The following is a 15,593-nucleotide window of genomic DNA, read 5'->3' as shown; positions in this document are numbered from 1 at the left end:
CAGTTTTAGGCTCACAGAAAATTGAGTGAAAAGTACAGAGATTTCCCATTGTACCCTACCCCCACACATGCACACCCTTCCCCATTATCAACATACCCCATCAGTATGTAATAAACTACATTACAAATGTTACAAACTACATTTGTTACAGCTGATGAACCTACATTAATACATCATTATCAACCATATTCCATAGTTTATAAGGGTTAATTCTTGGTGTACATTCTATGGGTTTCAACAAATGTAAAATGACATACATTCAACATTAGTGTCATACAGAGTAGTTTCACAGCCATAAAAATCTACTGTATTCTGCCTATTCATCTCTTCCTTTCCACTGAACCCTTGCTATCATTTATCCTTTTAAATGTCTCCATAGTATTGGTTTTTCCAGAATGCAATATAGTTGGAATCATACATACTGCATGATTACAGATAAACTTTCAGATAAACACATTTAGATTAATAATATGCATTTATGTTTCCTCCATTTTTAATGTCATAGTATCTCATTTCTTTAGAACCGAATAGCATTCCATTGTCTGGATATACTATGTTTTACTTACCTGTTTAACTGCTGCAGGACATTTTGGTTGCTTCCAAGTTTGGCAATTATACATAAACTCAATATAAACATCCATGTGCAAGTTTCTGTATGAACATAAGTTTTCAACTCACTTGGATAAATATGAAAGACTGTGGTTGCTTAATTATATGACAAGTGTATGTTTATTTTTGTAAGAAACCAACAAATTATTTTTGGCTGGGGGGTCGCTGCACCATTTTGCTTTGCTACTTACAAAGAATGAGAGCTCCTGTTGCTCCACAGTTTTGCAAATATCCGGTGCTGTCAAGATTCTGAAATTTTACCATTCTAATAGGTGTGTAGTTGAGACAGTCAAGTATAAAGGGGTCCCCAGAGAACCTCCAACTGGACTGCGCATTGGGAGAGCAGGGTGGAGCTATGGAAGTTTGCATCATTAGCAGGGGAGGAGAGCCTGGCCCCTCCTCTTCCTGGGTGGTAACTAGGGATTGAATCTGTGAGGCTGGAAGCCAGCTAGCAGGACTCTTGCTTTGATGAGCGTCCCTGTTTCTCTTCTTTTTCCTTTTTCACAAAATAAACCCTGCCCTTCTCACCCCTCAAAGTATCTCCCAGTCTCATCTTTCATGGTCATGTGACAACAATCCCGTCTTTTGCTGAACCAAGAAGAATGTCCTACAACATTTTTTGGAGTCCAGAAGTGGGGCTGGAGAAAGAATAAGTGAAATGTAAACAACGACAACAAAAACCTTTTTCACTTTTGCTTCCAAGCCTTTTACTCCTCAGACTTCTGAGAGTAGAAAAAACTGTACCCCAACGGTTGCAGGCACACACAGGATGGACTGGAGAATGGCAGCTCTTTGCTCACCTCCTGTTCGGAGCTAGAATGCATGGCTCGAGGGTGTCCAACGGCAGGCTGGTTGGTGTTCCCTGTCATGCACTCATGAGCTTTTCCTTCCTTGCGCCTCACTACCACTGCCAGGGAGTCCAACTCTGTCCCACAGCCATTAAACTCTCTCCAGGGTAGAGAAATCATTTGGGTAAGAATAGAGGTTCTTTCCTAGGTATTTTTAAACTGCTTTTTTTTTTTCTCCGTTTCTTTCTTCCATTGGTTCAGAAGTTGACTTTTAAATGAGTTTTTTTTTGTTTTGTTTTTCTTCTTTTTGGAAGATGTTTTTTCTAGGCTAAGAATAAGGATCACTGTTTATATTCTCTGTAGTTTTAATTGTGAAAAAGAATTTGTGAGGCTAGTCTTAAGCTGTAGCCACTCTGATGTGGTTGCATGTCTTCCTGTATGGTCCCTGGACAACTTTCTTCAGGTCTCCATTTTGTTTTACTTCCTAGGGGCATGAACTGTAACCCCATGGCAAGACTTATTCAGACTCTGTTTGGCCTGGATTCAGTCCTGGCTTAGGAAATGAGTCATTTCTGGTTTGATATCTGTAAGTTTTCCTAACCCTATCTCTTAAAGGGCTCCACCCAGTGACTGGGTTTTCTTCTGCCTGTCTATGTTATTATGTATATGTTGTGTTGATGTTATAAAAGAGCTCTGATTAACTAGCCTAAATGAAGATAAGCACTTGGATCAAATACTTTTTAAAAGGGAAGATAAAAGATGTGGTACCTTTCAGTTCTTGTGACTTTAATCTTTGGGAAATAAAAACAGCCTTAAAGGTTATTGGTAAAATGCAGATGTTGTCAAAATGTAAATAGGTGAACTAAATTATGTAGGTCAGGTGCAAGGTATGCTAAATGTTTTGAGGTTATAAATTGCTTTTTGGTTTTTGCAAACTGTTCAACTTTGTAAGGCCTGGAGAAAATATGGAACTAACCACACCCTTACTAATGCTGGAAGGAGTTGCACCTTGGCTGCAAGTAACACATACTAAAAACAATTTACCAGGTTTTACATTAAAGTTAAAAATTGTTAAAAGTTACCATTATGACATAATTGACACTACTGGAAATAGATTTACATGCAAGGTGTGTAAGAACAGTAAAATATGTTTCTTAGTAAAATGTTATAGAAGGTGCATTAGTTTGTTTTCAAGCTGATTAAGATATACCCAAGACCGGGCAATTTACCAAAGAAAAAAGTTAAATAGACTTACAGTTTCACCTGGCTTGGGAAGCATCACAATCATGATGGAAGGCAAAAAGGAGCAAATCATGTCTTACATGGATGGCAGCAGGCAAAGCAAAAGCTGTGAAGGAAAATCCCTGTTATTAAAACCATCAGATCTCATGTTATTAAAACTATCAGATTTATTCATTATGAGAACAGCATGAGAAAAGCATGCCCCCATAATTCAATTACCTCCCACTAAGTCCCTCCCCTGGCACATGGGAATTCAAGATGAGATTTGGATGGGGACACAGCTTATAATTACCTAAGCAGATAATTCTTATTCTCTATGCACTCCCTGTTTCATGGGTGCAAGCTGCTTTGTCATCAGTGGGTAGCATCTGCAAAGGTCACTAGGACTCAGGGATGAAAGGACAGAAGAGGGAAAGAAGATGCTGTTCCTTCCCTCCCCTCACATACCCTCAGTATTTGTTAGGAAGGGAACCAGTGATGCCTGTTCCCCTTTATCTAGATGAGTAGCCATTCATCCCTGCATCCCTTTTGAATGCATTCTGAACCCCTAGGACTCCTTTGAAAGAATGTCTTCTTTTTTTAATTTCTCCTCCTCTGTCATCTCTTTATTAATAGGTAATTATGTCTCTGTACAATGGACTACTCCCCTCAGATGAATCCTTCAAACAGGGAAGACATAATTTCCCAAATCTTAAACTGATTGGTTAAGGATGGGGCACAGGGAAAGGAAACTCAGAACCCCAATATGCCAGCAAAAGGGTAAACTTTTTGACCAGTCAGGATTTTAGCCTCCTTCTCCCTGTGAAAACTGGTAAAAGGCCCTACAATTTTAGAGCTGAGCTTACCCATCCATTTCTTGTTTTGCTCTGTGTTTTCTAATATCTAGGTTTATCTCTTCTTGCCTTCAGGCCATCAAACTCCAAACAGTCATGCAACTGAAGTCTTGGACAGAGGGCCTTTTCTGCTGGGGACCCTTAGATAGGTCTCTGAGGGAGTTAAGATTGGTATTCTTCCTTACAGCAAGGAGTTAAGATTGGTCTTCCTCTTTACCCTCATCCTCATTCTCATTCCTATCCTTATCTGTATCCTAATAACAGTTAGATCTACTTTTTTAAAGGGAGGAATGAGACACCCAAATATAAAGTGGTCCCTGGAGAACCTAAAACTGGCCTGTGCACTGAGAGGACAAGGAGGAACCATGGATGTTTGAGGCATTAGCCTGGCCCCTCCTATTCCTGTGTGGTAACAGGGGATTCTATCTTTGAGGTGGGAAAACAGGTAGATGGACTCTGGCTTTGCTAAGAGTTTCTGCTTCCCTTTTATTTCCTTTTCATCCAATAAACCCTATCCTTCTCAAAGTGTCCACAAGCTTTATCTTCCATGGTTGTGTGACAAGGACCCCATTTTTAGCTTAACTAAAGAGAAAATCCTTGTATTATTCCATTTTCATTTCATAAAAACATACAAAAGACTGGGCAATTTACAAAAAAAAAATAATAAGAGGTTTAATAGACTACAGCTCCCTGTTGCTTGGGAAGCCTCACAATCCTGCTGGAAGGCAAGGAGGAGCAAGTTACATCTTACTTGGATGGCAGCAGGCAAGCAGAGAGAGCTTGGGCAGGGAAATATCTGTTTTTAAAACCATCAGATCTCTGAGACTCATTTACTATTATGAGAACAGCACAGGACAGACCCACCCCCATGATTCAACAATCTCCCACCGGTTCCCACCCATAAAACTTGAGAATTATGAGAGCTACAAGATGAGATTTGGGTGAAGACACACAGTCAAACACTGTCAGTCCTACAACGTAATGGTACCTCACTTTTGATTGCCATTTTCCTGACAGCACATGATGTGGAATACCTTTCCACATACTTACATCACGGCAGATGATGTACACAGATAAAAAGACTTTGCACTTTACCAAAGAAGACATATATGAGGTCAAGAAACATATGAAAAAATGCTCATCATCACATATCATTAGAGAAATGCAAATCAAAACCACATTGAGATACCATCTCACGCCAGTTAGAACGGCAATCATTAAAAAATCTGGAGACAACAGATGCTGGAGAGGATGTGGAGAAATAGGAACACTTTTACACTGTTGGTGGGAGTGTAAATTAGTTCAACCATTGTGGAAGACAGTGTGGCAATTCTTCAAGGACCTAGAAATAGAAATTCCATTTGACCCAGCAATCCCATTATTGGGTATATATCCAAAGGATTATAAATTGTTCTACTATAAGGACACATGCACACGAATGTTTATTGCAGCACTGTTTACAATAGCAAAGACCTGATAAATGCCCATCAATAATCGACTGGACAGGGAAACTTGGCACATATACACCATAGAATACTATGCAGCCATAAAAATCGATGAGTTCGTGTCCTTTGTAGGGACATGGATGAACCTGGAAACCATCATTCTCAGCAAACTGACATAAGAACAGTAAAACACCACATATTCTCACTCAGAAGCAGGTGTTGAACAATGAGAACACACAGTCACAGGGAGGGGAGTATCACACACTGGGGTCTGTTGTGGGGAAATAGGGGAGGGACAGTGGGGGGGTGGGGAGCTGGGGAGAGATAGCATGGGGAGAAATGCCAGATATAGGTGATGGGGAGGAAGGCAGCAAATCAGACTGCCATGTGTGTACCTATGCGACAATCTTGCATTTTCTTCACATGTACTCCAAAACCTAAAATGCAATTAAAAAACTGAAAAAAGGCCAGGCGCAGTGGCTCAAGCCTGTAATCCCAGCACTTTGGGAGGCCAAGGCGGGTGAATCATGAGGTCAACATATCGAGACCATCCTGGTCAACATGGTGAAACCCTGGTCAACATGGTGAAACCCTGTCTCTACCAAAAATACAAAAAAATTAGCTGGGCATGGTGGTGCGTGCCTGTAATCCCAGCTACTCGGGAGGCTGAGGCAGGAGAATTGCCTGAACCCAGGAGGCGGAGGTTGAGGTGAGCCGAAATCGTGCCATTGCACGCCAGCCTGGGTAACAAGAGCGAAACTCCATCTCAAAAAAAAAAAAAAAAAAAAAACAACTGAAAAAAAGACTTTGCTCTATCTTTTGTGCTGACACCTATCAAACTACTATTTGTTGTTTGATTGTAAATATCAAATAATTCTATATTCAGACAGACACATTAAAGAAAAACAGACCAATATCATTAACATATACAAATAATCCCTATCAAAATATTACTAAATCAAATCCAACAATGTACAAAAATAATTATTCACTGTAGTCAAGTAAGATTTATTTCAGGTAGCAAGGGAGAGTCAGCATTTGAAAATCAGTGTAATCCATCACATCAGCAGGCTAAAGAAGACCAATCACATCATCACATCAGTAGATGCAAAAAAAACTGCATTTTACAAAATTCAAAACCGATTTATGATTAAAAAAAACTCTTAATAAACTAGAATACTTCCAACCTTATGATTCAGCAATGACACTCCTTGATATTTATTCAAGTGAAGTTTGTCCATACAAAAACTTGCACATGGATATTTACAACAGATTTATTTATAGTTGTTCAAATTTGGAAGCAGCAAACATGTCCTTCTTAATGTGAATGGAGAAATAATGGTTTATTCAGATGATGGAATATTATTCAATATAAAAAAATTCAATATAAATATTACTCAGTATAAAGAAATTAGTTCTCATGATAAAACATGGAAGAAATTTAAATGTATATTCCTAATCTAAAACATCCTAATGAAAGCCTATCTAAAAGTATGTAGTATGTCCCTGGTTTCTTAGTGTATACGTATAAGACATTCTGGAAAAAACAATATGATGGAAACAAGAAGTCAGTGGTTAGGCCGGTTCAGTGGCTCACTCCTGTAATCCCAGCACTTTGGGAGGCCGAGGTGTACAGATCATGACGTCAGGAGACTGAGACCAACCTGACCAACATGGTGAAACCCCATCTCTCCTAAAATATAAAAAATGAGCTTGGTGTGGTGGCATGGACTTCTAGTTCCAGTTACACAGAAGGCTGAGGCAGGGATTTGCTTGAACCCAGGAGGCGCGTTTTGCAGTGAGCCGATATCGTGCCACTGAACTCCAGCCTGGAGAAAGAATAAGACTCCTGTCTCAAAAAAAAAAAAAAAGAAAAATCTGTGATTGCTAGGGCTTAGTGGAGGGAGGGATGAATAGCCAGAGCACACACAAAAGATTATCATGGCAGTGAAACTTGTCTGTATGTTATTATCCTGTTGAATATGTGCCACAATATATATTTTTGAAACACACAGAATGTGTAACACTATGAGTGAGCCCTCATGTAACTAAGAACTTTGGATGATGATGTGGCAATGCAGGCTCGTTAATCGTAACTAATATACAACTGTGGTGTGGAATGGCCATATTTGGAAAGCTGTCTGTGTATAGAGTCAGTTGCTATAGAGAAACTCTCCATAATTTCTACTCAATTTTCTACGAACCTGAATTGCTCTAAAAAATATAGCTTATTTTTTAAAGTGGTGACTAACAGTAGTAATTATAGAATCTTTACCATATTTTTACCTCAAATGGATTATTCTTGTAGCTTCTATTATGCAAACAAGAATATCTTTTACTTACAGCAGAAGTTTTATTAACCAAACATATGCATATACATTATTTATTCCATAGAAAAGAGTTTTTGTGTTTTTACTATAATTCAAGTGTTGCTTTTTCATTATTCAAATAGAGAAACTGTAGCTGAAAAATTAAATTCAGAAAAACACATCTAAGGTCCTGCATTACCTACATTTAGTATCTTAAAATGATCAACCAAGCTTCTCTTATTATTCTTGTACCCAATAAAAGGGTAAAACATTACTTCAGTTTTAGAAACTCTAAATTTTTATTTGAGACATTCTAGTAGTAACAGAAAAAAAATACTTTTGGAGGATAGATAATTTATCAGGTTTAAAAACATAGATTTTGTACTTCGTTAGCCCTTCTGTTGATGTGATTCTTCTTGTTCACTCTTAAATTAAGTGAAATCTACCAAGGAAAATCTACATACATTATTTTTTAATGGCCTCAGTAGAGAAATGAAATGGCCTAGGCTTTAATTCACTTTTGAAGCTCAAACTAAATGACTTGTGGAAAAATATCTGAATAAAAGAACCTTAATTTTCTCCCACTAGAAAAAAAGAAAGCTGGAGGAGCAGTAAAAAGTAGAACACGAAGAAGGAGGAAGAATATAAATGATGTACATTTGGTGATGATGGGTTTTAAAATTTGAATTGCATGAATGTTCTGAACATTAGAAACATTCATTTTCAGTATAAGCACATAATTATAATATACTTTTAATTTTTATTTTTGCCTTTATAATTAAAAATGATAGTATAATTATTAAAAATAGATAGTAAAACTGTTGCTATAAATAAAATCAAAAGTTAATTGCATTTTTAAAGCATAAATCATCTTTCATTGTTCATGCTTCTTATTGTTTCTTATCTAAATTATTCCTGTAACAATCAATCAAGAATCATATTTTTAGTAGTTTACTCTCATTGGGACCCACTGTAAAAGTTAATCTCAGATAAAATCAGCCAGCTAACTATCTTTAAGGTCCATGGTAGATAAGACGCTTTCACTAGATATTATTTATTTTCTAATTAAAATAAATGTTGGCTAGTTTTCTGAGATAATAATGGTTACTGTGGAGAAGCTGGCATGATTAAGAGAGACAGGCAGTAATTTTTCTTTGCAATACCAGGGTCATCATCTTGGGACTGAGATGATCTTGCTCATCTTGGATTGTCAGAACATAAAATTACATATGACCTATGTTAAAATTCTCTACATGCTTTTAAAATCAAATGGAATTTGAAGATGCAGTGTAGTCTACAAGAAAAGTCTGATTTTCTCTTTCACTAATGCAGTTTTAGGAAAAACAGTGCCCTAGTCAGAAGGTTTGCTTTAGAACTCACACTTTCTAACAATTTAAAGACAAAAAATGATGAGGAGCGAAAAGGAAACTCATCCTTTTCAGTAAAAGTGATGTGTGTTAAGATAGCATTATAAAACCCATAAAATGTTAGACTGTAAGGCGATATGTTTTCTTTTCCATGCCTATCCCAAAGGAACAGCTATAAGGAAGACACAGAAAAAAAATATAATATCTGAATGTAGCATATTCATGTCAAGAAAATGAAGAAATCTGCCAGAAAGTCAGGTGGGACAAAAATCACAAGGTCTGGTGTCTAAACAGACATTTAATTGTAGAAATATCAAATGTGTTCATATAGAAAGTTGCTAGAATGGTCAAAATTTACCCAGTGTATGACTTGAGGTAATCAAGAAACAAGTCACTGTGACCAAGCTTGTCCTTTGATTTATTAAGATTTCTGTAGCATAGCAAGGCTTATTTAAGTAACTTTAAACCGTGAGTGGTGTATTTAAGAGGAGTAATTACCCTAATCTCAGTCGTCTGTTATAACAATTAGTAAATATTACAAAGACAAAAAAAAATGCACTTTCAGTCCCATGGTTTAGCTGTATGAGTTTAACAGAAAAGATGTAACAATGCTTTATAGGAAGCTTATCACTGAATATATCAGCAAATGAGTTTTTATTTTAATTATAGACATAACATTACTTAGGAAAATTTTGTAAACAATTTAAATATTCCCATCCTAGTAAAAGCAAAAAAGAAGAGAAAATCAAATTGTTGATCTTTATGACATTTTTTAAAAATTAAAATGTCAGCAGATCCTTGACATTTTTATTGTTTCCAAGTTGACACCTATTTTCCTTAAGGTAAAGTATATGGGTAGAAATCCTCTTAGAGGTGTTGACGTTTTCCACTACCATAAATGTCTTCTTTTCTGTTTAAACACTTGAATAGTCTTTCAAAAGTGATATTCTGGAATTTCAAGGAAGCAATGTCCTTGAGATTGCTTTAGAATTGATGCAAGATAACATATTAAATGGAAAATTCAATGAATTCTCAATTTGTGATTTTGAGATGAAAATAACATTTATTATCTGTTTATAGATAATATGAAAATAACTTATCCTAACCTGAAAAGGTCAGGGTTTAAATGGGACTTATTGGTCCAGTGGATGACTTAATGAAACCTGTTCAAAAGTAAATTAAAATCTAAATATGTAGTTCAAACACAGATCATTTATTATTGTGAAAGTGATCATCAAGTAGTACTCAAGGCATGTGTAGACCTCATCTACAGGCAATGATGTTTTACTGAAGCAAGATAAGAGGCAGTTGCTCCCTTAGTTACAAAATAACACAAATAAATTCTGACAGATATCCATGGTTTAGATGTGGATTAAACCCGGGATGGATGTGCATTAAAGAAACTCTGCTTAAGGACTCTTCACTACTCCTCAAATATCTTCTGATACTTAGCAAAATGAAGTACAACTTCTGTCCTTACAGGAAAGGTCTTGGAATTCTACCCAATCATCACTCTCCTTCCTTAAAGCTTTGTGGACTTAATGAAGAGAGATGCTGTGTTTCTTCTTTTAATGTGGTGCCTTTCCACTTAAATTTGTTAGCCTCTTTAGTTTTCTTACAATGTCAAAGATACTGTAGGGAGAAAAGGGCAGAAAAAAACATGTTGAAATTACTGTGGCACATTTAACATACTTTATAAGACAATAATGTTCACTCTTAGTCAAGAACTTTAAAATAAATACACAAATATTAACAAATCATATATATATTTTTGGAAAGCCTATGTTAAAAGTTATTCCCACTGAGCTTTCTAGAGTCATATTGTGTAATTTATAGCTGATATTCTTAATCTCTCATTTTCACATAAGTAAATCAAGAACCTTATTTAAACAAAGATGTACTAAACAATTTGATGTTTGTTGAAATAATTACTTGCTGAAATAAATATTTTAACAGATATTTTAAAGGAATCTCCAAGTCGTTGCAGAGAACACTAAATCTGAAAAAGAATTGTAGAATAACCATATTTTTACAGCATGGTTATTACTATTTTTAAAACTGAAATCATGTCTGTTATGCTAAAAGTCAACAGAGACATATCATTTTCTCTCTTAAGACAAACAAGAATGAAATAAATACTATGTAATGCATTTAACATAGTGCTAAAACACAGAATATTATGCTCGTTGCTAGGTTATTTTATCTCCCACTTTCTCAATAATTTTCTCCCTCTATCTCTCTTCTCCACGAATATACAATTATTTCTGAATTTAGTACCACATTTATCCCTTAGGAAATCACTTCTCTTCGTCATGATGCACCATCTCAATTCCTCAAGCATTATGCAGTTCATATCCTGTTATCAAACATTACCTTATGTGGTACATCTTTATTTATATATGTTTCCACACGTCTATATGTCTGTTAATATAGATACACAGATGTGTGTGTATATATATTTCATATGTGTATTTTTTACTCATATATGTATATCAGACATATATATATATGATATGTGTATATTTTACTTTCCAGACAAACTTATGAGGTCCTATATTATATCCTATAGCCCTAGTCCAGAATTGTATATGCACAAATGGGCAATGCACAGACACACACACATGTAATCAATTAAATTATTTGTTTAAGTAACTATGCAATCTTCCTCTATGACAAAGTGACAGAACTGATTAAAAAGAAGAGATAGAAATAATCTGTTTATATTAGCATAAATTTTATAGTTTATCACACATAAAGACTTCACCAAACTGGAAATCAGACAACAGGAATTTGGTTTAAGCCACAACAAATAATTTTCTTTTTTTTTATATATTTATAGCACAGTATCTTAGAATAAAACCATATTTATAGGGAAAAATCTATACAATACATGATTGGATTAGTAATTTCTTTCATCCTGTAGTTAAATTACAATATAAAACAGCCTATAGAAATTACACAATTTGAAAATGAAAATATTTATAAAAAGGGTAATAGCAGCTCTCAGTGAAGGTGCAGAGGGTGAGTCCAAGCCACATTTCCAGACGGATCTTTGTTGCCCACAGAAGGGGGAAATTCCCAGGTGTGGGAGAGACACGGGACACCAGCGCAGCCCTTTCAGCTGGTGTGGCCTTTTCAGCTGGTGCCGCAGTGCAGCGGCACTCCACACAAAACACACAGGTCTGGGTGCCCTATTAAACCAGCAATCTGAGATTTGAGAGGGCAGATTAGCATATCCATCTGATTAAACAGGACTTGGACAGTGAGCCAGACCAGGAGATTCCCGGGAAACTACATTTGATCCAGCACAGTGGGTCACTGCACATGAAATAACACAGATCCTGGTGCCCTACCAGCAGGCGACAGAAACACCTGGAAAAGAGTCAACTGTTCAACTTAAAAAAAAAGAGAGAAAAAGGGCTTGGAGGCAGGGAGCCAGGTGATCAGGCTTGACGAGTCCCACCCCTACAGGGACAAAAAAAACGGCGATTTGAAACGCTCGGGGTTGAGAGTTTCACTGCGGGCACAGCTCAATACAGGACAGTGCAGCTCAGTGGGGGAGGGGCGTCCACCATTACTGAGGCATTCCGCTCCTACTGAGGTACACACCCATTACTGACACAGCCTGTCATTGCCGAGGCAAACCGCCATAACAAAGAGACTCCACCAACAGGGTGGAGCCCACGATGGCAGGGTGGAGCCCACAGCAACAGGGCGGAGCCCATGACAGCAGGGCAGAGCCCACAGAAACAGGGAGGACCCCGTGGTAGCAGGGCGGAGCCTCAGCAGGCAAATAGTGACTAGACTGCCTCCTAGATGGGCAGGACAGTGCTACGGATACTCATAAAGAATGCTCTAACTCCTTGAGACAGAGCATCTGAGGAAAAAAAGGGGTTTTATAAGTTCTACTGCAGCAGACTTAAACACACCTGCCTAACAGCCCAGAATGAACAACGGAGTTCACAGCTCAGCACTTGAGCTCCTATAAAGTACAGACTGTCTCCTCAAGCAGCTCCCTGACCCCTGTATATCCAAAGAGTGACCTGAAAAAGGACTGATCAGACTGACATTTGGCGGGCATCATCCTGGGACAAAAATAGCAGAAGAAAAAACTGGTAGCATCCCTCACTGTTCTACAGCTGCTACAGGTGTACCCCAGAGAAGCAGGGCCTGGAGTGGACCACAGCAGTCGTACAGCAGAGGGGCTAGACTGTTAGAAGAAAAACTAAGTAACAGAAATACTTCATCATCAACAATCTGGGCATCCATTCAGAGACCCAATCGAAAAGTCAGCAACTACTCAGATGACAGGTGGATAAACCCACAAAGATGGGAAGAAACCAGTGCAAAAAGGAGGAAAACACCCGAAACCAAAACACCTCACCTCCTACAAAAAACCAAAACTCCTCACCAGCAAGGGAACAAAGCTGGACGGAAAATGAGTGTGATGAAAAGATGGAATCAGACTTCAGAAGGTGGATAATGAGAAACTTCCGTGAGCTAAAAGAGCATGTTCTAAATTAATGCAAAGAAACTAAGAACCTTGAAAAAAAATTTGAAAAAAGATTCGAGGAAATGATAACAAGAATGGAAAACTTAGAGAGGAATACGAATGAATTGAAGGAGCTGAAAAACAAAACACAAGAACTTCGTGAAGCATGCACAAGTTTCAACAGCTGAATTAACCAAGCAGAAGAAAGAATATCAGAAGTTGAAGATCAACTCAATAAAATAAAATGAGAAACCAAGATGAGAGAAAAAAGTGCAAAAAGGAATGAACAAAGTCTCCAAGAAATGTGGGACTATGTGAAGAGACCTAACCTACGTTTGGTAGGTGTACCAGAATGTGACCAAGAGAATGAATCCAAGATGGAAAATACTCTTCAGGATATTATCCAGGAAAATTTCCCCAACCTAGCAAGGCAGGCCAATATTCAAGTCCAGGAAATACAGAGAAAACCACAAAGATATTACTCAAGAAGAGCAACCCCAAGGCACATAATCGTCAGATTCACCAGGGTTGAAATTAAGGAGAAAATACTAAGGGCAGCCAGAAAGAAAGGTCGGGTCACCCACAAAGGGAAGTTCATCAGACTCACAGCAGATCTCTCGGCAGAAACTCTACAAGCAAGAAGAGAGTGGGGGCCAATATTCAACAACATTAAAGAAAAGAACTTTCAACCCAGAATTTCATATCCAGCCAAACTGAGCTTCATAAGTGAAGGAAAACTAAAATCCTTTGCAAACAAGCAAGTACTCACAGATTTTGTCAAGACCAGGCCTGCTCTACAAGAGGTCCTGAAAGAGGCACTATACATAGAAAGGAACAACCAGTACCAGCCATTCCAAAAACATACCAAATGCTAAAGAGCATCAACAAAGTGAAGAATCTGCATCAACTAACAGGCAAAACAGCCAGCTAGCATCAAAATGGCAGTATCAAATTCACACATAACAATATTAACCCTAGATGTAAATGGGCTAAATGCACCAATCAAAAGACACAGACTGGCAAATTGGATAGAAAACCAAAACCCATCAGTGTCCTGTATCCAGGAGACCTATCTCACATGCAAAGATACACAAAGGCTCAAAATAATGGGATGGAGGAAGATTTACCAAGCAAATGGAAAGAAAAAAAAAAAAGCAGGAGTTGCAATTCTTATCTCTCATAAAATAGACTTTAAAGCAACAAAGATCAAAAGAGACAAAGGAGGTCATTACATAATGGTAAAAGGATTGACACAACAAGAAGAGCTAACGATCCTAAATATATATGGACCCAATACAGGAGCACCCAGATATATAAGGCAAGTTCTTAATGACTTACAAAGAGACTTAGACTCCCACACAATAATAATGGGAGACTATAACACTCCACTGTCAGTATTAGGCAGATCAACCAGACAGGAAATTAACAAGGATATCCAGGGCTGGAACTCAGACCTGGAACAAGCAAAACTGATAGACATTGACAGAACTCTCTACCCCAAATACACAGAATATACATTCTTCTTGGCACCACATCACACCTACTCTAAAATTGACCACATAATTGGAAGCAAAGAACTCCTCAGCAAATGCAAAACAACTGAAATTATAACAAACAGTCTCTCAGACCATAGTGCAATCAAGTTAGAACTCAGAATTCAGAAACTAACTCAGAACTGCACAGCTTCATGGAAACTGAACAACTGGCTCTTGAATGTTGACTGGATAAACAATGAAATGAAGGCAGAAATAAAGAAGTTCTTCGAAACCAATGAGAACGAAGACACAACATACCAGAATTTCTGGGACACATTTAAAGCAGTCTCCAGAGGAAAATATATAGCAATATGTGCCCATATGAGAAGAGTGGAGAGATCCAAAATTGACACCCTATCATCAAAATTGAAAAAGCTAGAGGAGCAAGATAAAATAAAACTTAAAACCTAGCAGAAGACAAGAAATAACTAAGATCAGAGCAGAACTGAAGGAGATAGAGACATGAAAAACCCTTCAAAAAAGATCAATAAATCCAAGAGCTGGTGTTTTGAAAAGATCAACAAAATAGACCACTAGCCAGACTGATAAAAAAGAAAAGAGAGAACAACCAAATAGATGCAATAATTAATGATAAAGGGGAAATCACCACAGATTCCACAGAAATTCAAATCATCATCAGAGAATATTACAAACAACTCTATGCACATAAACTAGTAAACCTGGAAGAAATGGATAAATTCCTGGACACCTGTGTCCTCCTAAGACTAAACCAGGAGGAAGCTGAAACTATAAATAGACCACTGACCATTTCCACTCATTCAAAAGAGATTATTTGGTGACTACATGCACTGGTGCTCAAATTCATTTCTGAAATTATTAAGAGAGGTGGCTCTCTTAATCATTATCAAATGACGATATCGATGGCTTTATTTTCCTGCCATTTCAACCACAATAAAAATTTCACTTTTTCTTATTGCTGGAACTAAATTGCTTTTCCTTTCATGTAGGAAAT

The sequence above is a fragment of the Callithrix jacchus genome, chromosome 3, assembly GCF_049354715.1.
Source record: "Callithrix jacchus isolate 240 chromosome 3, calJac240_pri, whole genome shotgun sequence".
Classification (NCBI taxonomy): domain Eukaryota; kingdom Metazoa; phylum Chordata; class Mammalia; order Primates; family Cebidae; genus Callithrix; species Callithrix jacchus.
This window is presented reverse-complemented; position numbering follows the sequence as displayed.